A 7,016-nucleotide genomic window follows, 5' to 3' on the forward strand; every position below is an offset into this window, starting at 1 on the left:
ACACTCCTTGTTGACAGTTAGTGCGCAAATCTTGTTGATAGTGAGAGCGCACTTCCTTAGTCAGCGCTATCACACTTCTAGAAGAATTCAACTCATCCTTATCTCCTAGTTTCCCAACATGCACAGAGCACACTAACAAACCCTAACCCTAAAAAAATTTGGACGAAATCACATATAGCTTTTCATGTCAACGTGTTTCGAACCACTCACTGTGGTTCATCATCGAGACATAGATGGATAGTTGAACTAAAGAACAAATAAATTGCAAATATGCAATGGCTAATCCCCACAATGATTTTTTTTATTTAATTATTTATTTATTTATCTATTATTTAATCGAATGAACGTTAGAACGAAAAAATAAAGTCAAAAGTAGAAAAAGAAAAAATCCTTAAAAATAGGAAAAAATAATAAAGAATCCGAATAAATAAAAATAAAAATAAAATAATATAAGATAAAGTAGAAAAAATAAAATATAAAATAAAGTTGAAATTAGAAAACAATAAAATAAATTAAACCAAAGTCAAAGAATAAAACATAAGAAGAGACATATGTATTCAATTCTATGAAATTAATCAAAAGGAACGTTGATAGAAATAATAAAGTCAAAAGTAAAAATTAGGAAAAATTGTTAAGGAATAAAAAATAATAATAATAATAAATAAATAAAATAAACAATAAAAAGAAATTTTAAAAAATGGAAATTAGAATACAATAAAAAAAATTCTAAGACTAATTACACCAAAAGTGTTCCTATGATGGGTTTGGCTCAGTAGATTTGGCCAATAAGATCTGTTTTTTTTTCGTCTTCCTCCTTCTAAATAAAAATTGACACATGGCACGAAGTGTGTCGTTGTTTTTTCGTCGTGTAAGCATTTGGCCTACGCTATTATTTCTTCATCGTGGAAATGTTTTTGTTTATGTAGTAGAACAAGCCACTGACCTTTAACGCGTTACCGAACTCTGCTAGATGTAACATCGTGGGGTTTGGTGCCTATCTGGTAGTAGAGATTCATTCAGATTTGAAGAAGAACCAGGAGCCATTATGAGATTTAGGTTGGATAATAAAAAATAACCATGATTGAATTGTATTGTGTATCATATTCCAAGAGCAAGTGCGTTTTTGTGCTCCTCATCGGATCGTTGATTCCTTTTTAACCATACAGATCAAGTGATCAGTATTTAGCTCAAAAATCAAAGGGCTCAGAATCGCTCAAAACCGTAATGACCGTGTCCATCTCGGCGATACAATCCCAATGCAACTCGTTTCACATAAAACGGAGCTCATATGAGAAAGATATCATGTTTTGTCCGCTTTTCCAAACAGAGGAATTTTGCAAAAAAAAAGTACAGTCACTGCACAGTCAGCAGTCCGTACTATTGATGTGGCAAGTGAATGTGTAGGTCAAAGGTTGGTCAATAGCCAGTGGGGTCACACCAAGTGGCACATTCTGGTTGGTTTACAGTTTGGTGAAATGGTGTTTTCTTATTGGTTAGAGGAGGACCAATGAGAAGGAGACATGTGGCAAGCCCGGAGGCTGCCATGTGTCCCTCCCCAAAGGCCTGGCATCATCGGCACGCTATAGAAAAATTTTATGGCAGGGCGGAGGAGTCAAACCCGCGACCTCGCCTGCACAAATCCAACGTCTTACCATTATACCGCGCCAATGGTTCTTACCATACAATGGTTTCAAATTGTATTTCATATGTTAACACTTGGCGATTGGAGGAGGAGAGGGCCAGGCCCCTCCACATGTGACCACTACCACAAGACTAGAGGCCAATGGTAAACCATAACCACGCCATTAAATGCACTAACCACATATTAACCCTTAATTAAACTGTGATTATCCATAATTAATTATGGGATTAAGTTGGTGGTATTCTTGGCGGGTCTGATAAATTCGGCGCTAACTCCAAATTTGGAGGGATTAATTGGAGTTTTTCTCGTTTTAGTGGATTTTTCCTAGGGGAAACTGAAGAGGCCATAACTTTTGCAATTTTCAACCAATTTGGGCTCAGAAAAAGTCATTCCTAGATGATTTTGATGTTCTAAGCACATTGAAGCAGGTTTCAGGAGCAGTATAACATTAAAAACATCACTTTTTTCCATTTTGAGCTAATACAGAGGCCCGAGCCATGGACGCTGGACCCAGGAGATGTAACCCAGAAGGGGTGAACTCCTTCATAAAAACATTGTTTTAAGTGTTAATTTTGATGGTTTGTTGTATATTTGTTTGATGTTGTTCAGCACTTCATTTACATGCTATTTTTCTCATGAATTTGACATAAAACTTGACAAGTTTACATATTACATTCAAAAACACCATAAAGGAAACCTATGCACATAAAGCAAATGATAATCAATTGTTTTTAATTCTGAAGTTGAAATTAGCACAGAAAAACTAACATTCAACAACAGATCAAGTTGGTATTAAAGCAAAGGTTATTTTCTTGATTGCTTGAGTTTTGTGCAAGTAGGGTTTTAATGGTTGCAAATTTGTGATGCTTACAAGGTTAAAGTTGCAAAGAGGAGAAGGGAAACTATTGGTTGCAAATCCTGAGGTAATGCCCAAAAGAAGGAGAGCCACAAGGCCACAATCTCCACCCAAAGTTTCAATCCCAGTTGCACTTGAAGCACCTCAAGTTTTACCTTTAGTTGAGATTGAGGAGGTACAAGTAGTACCAGAAGCTGAGCTTGAATCCAAAGCCATCATGTCTGGAGCAAGAGAGACTGAAGCTATTTCAGAAGAGGAAGCATACAAGAAATCTTTCTATGATTTAACTGACATGGTTAGAGTCCTCTATGAAGAGAGGAATACTAGAATGGCTGGAGAGAGTTCTAAGTCCCCACATGGAGAGGGAATCTCAGAAGATAAAAAAGATGAAAAGAAGGATTCAAAGGGTAATGGAGAAAAGCCTCCTTCGTCTCCACCATATTCATCATCCTCATCAACCTCATCATCACAAACAGCATCATCTTCCACTTCCACCACAAAAATTGTTCATACACATTCAAAAACCCCAAAAGAAAAAACTCCCTTACTCAAATTCGACATTAAGTTTGAATTTCCATGTGTAATGGTGAGGTAAATGCAGAAAATTTAGACGATTGGATTTGACGATTGGAGGTTTGTTGTAGAATTCAAAACCTTCAAGAAGATGACATAAAGATCCAGTTGGCTTCATTGAGGCTAGAAGGAGCAGCACTAGTTTGTTGGGAAGAAAAGACTCGAGAGGAAATGTGAATTCATGGTAAGATATCCATTTCTTGGGTTAAATTTGTTTCTTCAATTAAAAGACAGTTTTATCCTTTGGCCTACATGCAAACAGCCATTATGAGTTGGAAAAACTTTAGGCAAATCAAGGGCCAAACAATTCAAGACTATACCCAGGAGTTTAGGAAAAGGGATTTGTTATTAGAAATAAACTTGAATTCCCAAGATACTCTCTTGAAATATATTGCAGGTTCACATTCCTACTTAAAACACACTATCCTTATGTTCAATCCAAGCAATTTAGATGAGGTATGTGTGCAAGCCATGCACCTTGAAGCGAGAGGAAATAACATTCAGGAAGAGGGTAGCAAAAAGAATTCATTCAAGGGTAAGGAGAAAGAGAAGGGTGGAAAATGGAAAGGAAAGAAGAATGAAAGTGTAAAGAAAGAAGGGGAGAAAACTATATGCAAACATTGTTCCAAAGCGGGGCATGATGACACCCACTGTTGGAAACTACATCCCGAACTAAGGCCTAAGAAACCAAAAAATAAGGGGAAACAAAAGATGACCGCTACCACACAACATGATCTTGGATCCAATTCCGGTGATGAGACCAATATTTCAGCCATGGTCACAAAGGGAAAAGAAGCTATAGCAAGCACTAGTTCCTCACATAGTCACAACAACACTCCAAATGAAGAATCAAGGATAGAGTTGTTCCATGTAAGGGTAATTTCAAACCATACAAAGATTGATGCATTATTTGATAGGGGGTCACAATCTAACTTAATTTCAAAAAACTTGATGAAAAAGCTTAACCTTGAAACTATACCTCATCATAAGCCACATCCCTTGGGTTGGATAGTCAATAATGCAAATTTACTGGTTACAAGGAAATGCATATTCAGATTTGCCACAAAGGGAAAAGAAGCTATAGCAAGCACTAGTTCCTCACAAAGTCACAACAACACTCCAAATGAAGAATCAAGGATAGAGTTGTTCCATGTAAGGGTAATTCAAACCATACAAAGATTGATGCATTATTTGATAGGGGGTCACAATCGAACTTAATTTCAAAAGAATTGATGAAAAAGCTTAACCTTGAAACTATACCTCATCATAAGCCATATCCCTTGGGTTGGATAGTCAATGATGCAAATTTACAGGTTACAAGGAAATGCGTATTCAGATTTGCCATTACTAAAAATTCATTTATGAAGTTGAGTTAGATGTAGTTCCACTTGACATCTCAAGAATCATTTTGGGAAGACCATGTTTTCATTATAGTAAAGCAGTATTTTATCGCCATGAGAACAAATATCAATTGATCAAGTATGGAGTGGAGTATATTGTGAGAGCCCCTCGCAAAAAGTTAAACATTTCTTTGGTTAATGCAAGGCAGATGAAGAGACTAGTAAATGCAAGTAAAAATTTTGTGCTTCTCATGATCAAGAAAAAGAATGATATATATTATGAATCTTTTGAAGGTTGTGATGATAAATTAAAATCTGATTTGTTTGATGTGGTAAGTGAGCATGGCGAGATGTTTCGAGAACCAAAGGGGTTACCTCCCAAGAGGGGAATTCAGCGTGAGATACAGCTGCAGCGGGATGTTCCACTTCCAAACATTGGCATGTATCACATGTCGATCATGGAGAGCATGGAAATAAAGAAGAAAATCCAAGAATTTTTTAACAAAGGTATCATACGCCCATCTACTTCGCCATGTGGTTCACTAATTTTTTTGGTGCCAAAGAAGGACAGGACTTGGCGCATGTGTGTGGATTTTCGTGCACTGAATAAGATAACGGTAAATAATCGTTAACCACTCTCAATAATTAATGATTTGCTTGATCAATTGAGGTATGCAAAGTTTTTCACTAAGTTAGACTTACAAAGTGGTTATCATCAAGTTAGAATAGTTGAAGAGAACATTGGAAAACCGCATTTAAAACTAAACAAGGATTGTTTGAGTGACTTGTTATGCCTTTTGGTCTTACAAATGCTCCAACTACTTTCATGAGAATTATGAATGATCTATTGAGACCATTTTTAGATGATTTTGTCATTGTTTAATTAGATGATATTCTCATATTCAACAAATCCAGAGATGAACATGTCATGCATGTGAACAAAGTACTTGATGTCTTGAGAAAAGAACAGTTATTTTTAAAGATGTCAACGTGTGAATTTGGAAAGACTTTTTTAGTGTATTTGGGACACATTGTTGGAGGAGGTGAGCTAAAGATAGACCCCTCTATGGTTGAGGTCATTGTGAATTGGCCCAATCCTAATACAGTTACAGAGGTAAGAAGCTTTCTAGGAGTAGCACAATATTGGAGGAAATCTATTATATTTTTTCTTCCATTGCAGCTCCACTACATGCATTGACTAGTGTCAAGAAAGTCTTCCATTGGGGAGATGTACAGCAAAAATAATTTGATGCTTTAAAACAAAAGATCAATTCAGCACTGGTATTGGCTCTTTTGGATCTTAGACAGCCATTTGAGATTCAAATGGATGTCATTGATTGTTCTCATGCAGCGTGGTAAGTCCATTTCATTTCATTCTGAAATTTTTAATGGTGTTGTGACTAACTATCCCACTTATGACAAATAACTTTACGCATTGGTACAAAGTGTTAAAAAATGGAAACACTACTTGATGGGGAAGGAGACCATTATCCATACCGACCATCAACCATTGCAGTACTTACAGTCACAGTGAAATTTGCAGCAATCACAACACTTCAGATGGATGGGTTTTCTACAACAATTTCATTTGGTTATCAAGTACAAAAAGGGTATCCACAATAAGGTAGATGATATGCTTTCTAGGCCTATTGTAAATTCATCTATTATACTCAAGCACAATTATGTTTTACATGAAAGTTACATTGAGCAATATGCATATGATAATGACTTTCAAGATGTGTATGCAAGCTTGAGGCAAGGAAACCAAATTGAAGAGTTAGATTACCATGTACATAACAGTTTGTTGTATCACTTGGGCAAGTTATGTATTCCACAGGGAGAAAGAATCTGTATCATAAGGGAGGCGCACACTTCATTGATTGTTGGACATTTTGGTGTAGGCAAGACAGTAGTGAATCTCCAAAGGTATTGTTATTGGCCACGCATGTTTGATAATGTATCTCGTTTCATTAGAGGATGTTCTTTGTGTGCAATAAGTAATCCTAGCAATATGAAACTAGGATTTTACACTCCACTTCCAGTACCTTCAAGTCCATGGGAGAGTATCTCAATGGATTTTGTAGGAGGTCTTCCATTGTAAAGGAAAGGTCATGATTACTTGTATGTAGTTGTAGACAGGTTCAGCAAGATATGTATTCTAACACCATGTAAAAATCAAATTACCGCTGAACAAACAGCGCATCTTTTATTTCAAAACATTTGGGTTCATTTTGGTCTCCCTACTTCCATTGTAAGTGATCGAGATTCTCAATTTGTTGGGAATTTTTGGTCAAATTTGTGGGGCATGATGGACACCAAGTTGAAGAAGAGTACAGCGTTTTATCCGCAAACAGATGGACAAACCAAGGTGGTCAACAGGACAGTTATTCATCTTCTTAGTGGATATTGCAGCGAACATCCCAAGCTATGGGATGAACAGTTGCATTACATGCGACATGCATACAATAGGGCAAATCATTCTTCCACAAACGCATCGCCATTTGAGGCATGTTTTGGGTATTTGGCAAGATCGCCATTGGACTTCATATTTGAGAAAGATGTCGCTATTGATGGTCATAACGACATCGATAAGGCAAGGAACTTC

This window comes from Pinus tabuliformis, chromosome X (genome assembly GCF_031772625.1).
Source record: "Pinus tabuliformis cultivar Carrire ecotype Pingquan chromosome X, CPIR1, whole genome shotgun sequence".
NCBI classification, from domain to species: Eukaryota; Viridiplantae; Streptophyta; class Pinopsida; order Pinales; family Pinaceae; genus Pinus; species Pinus tabuliformis.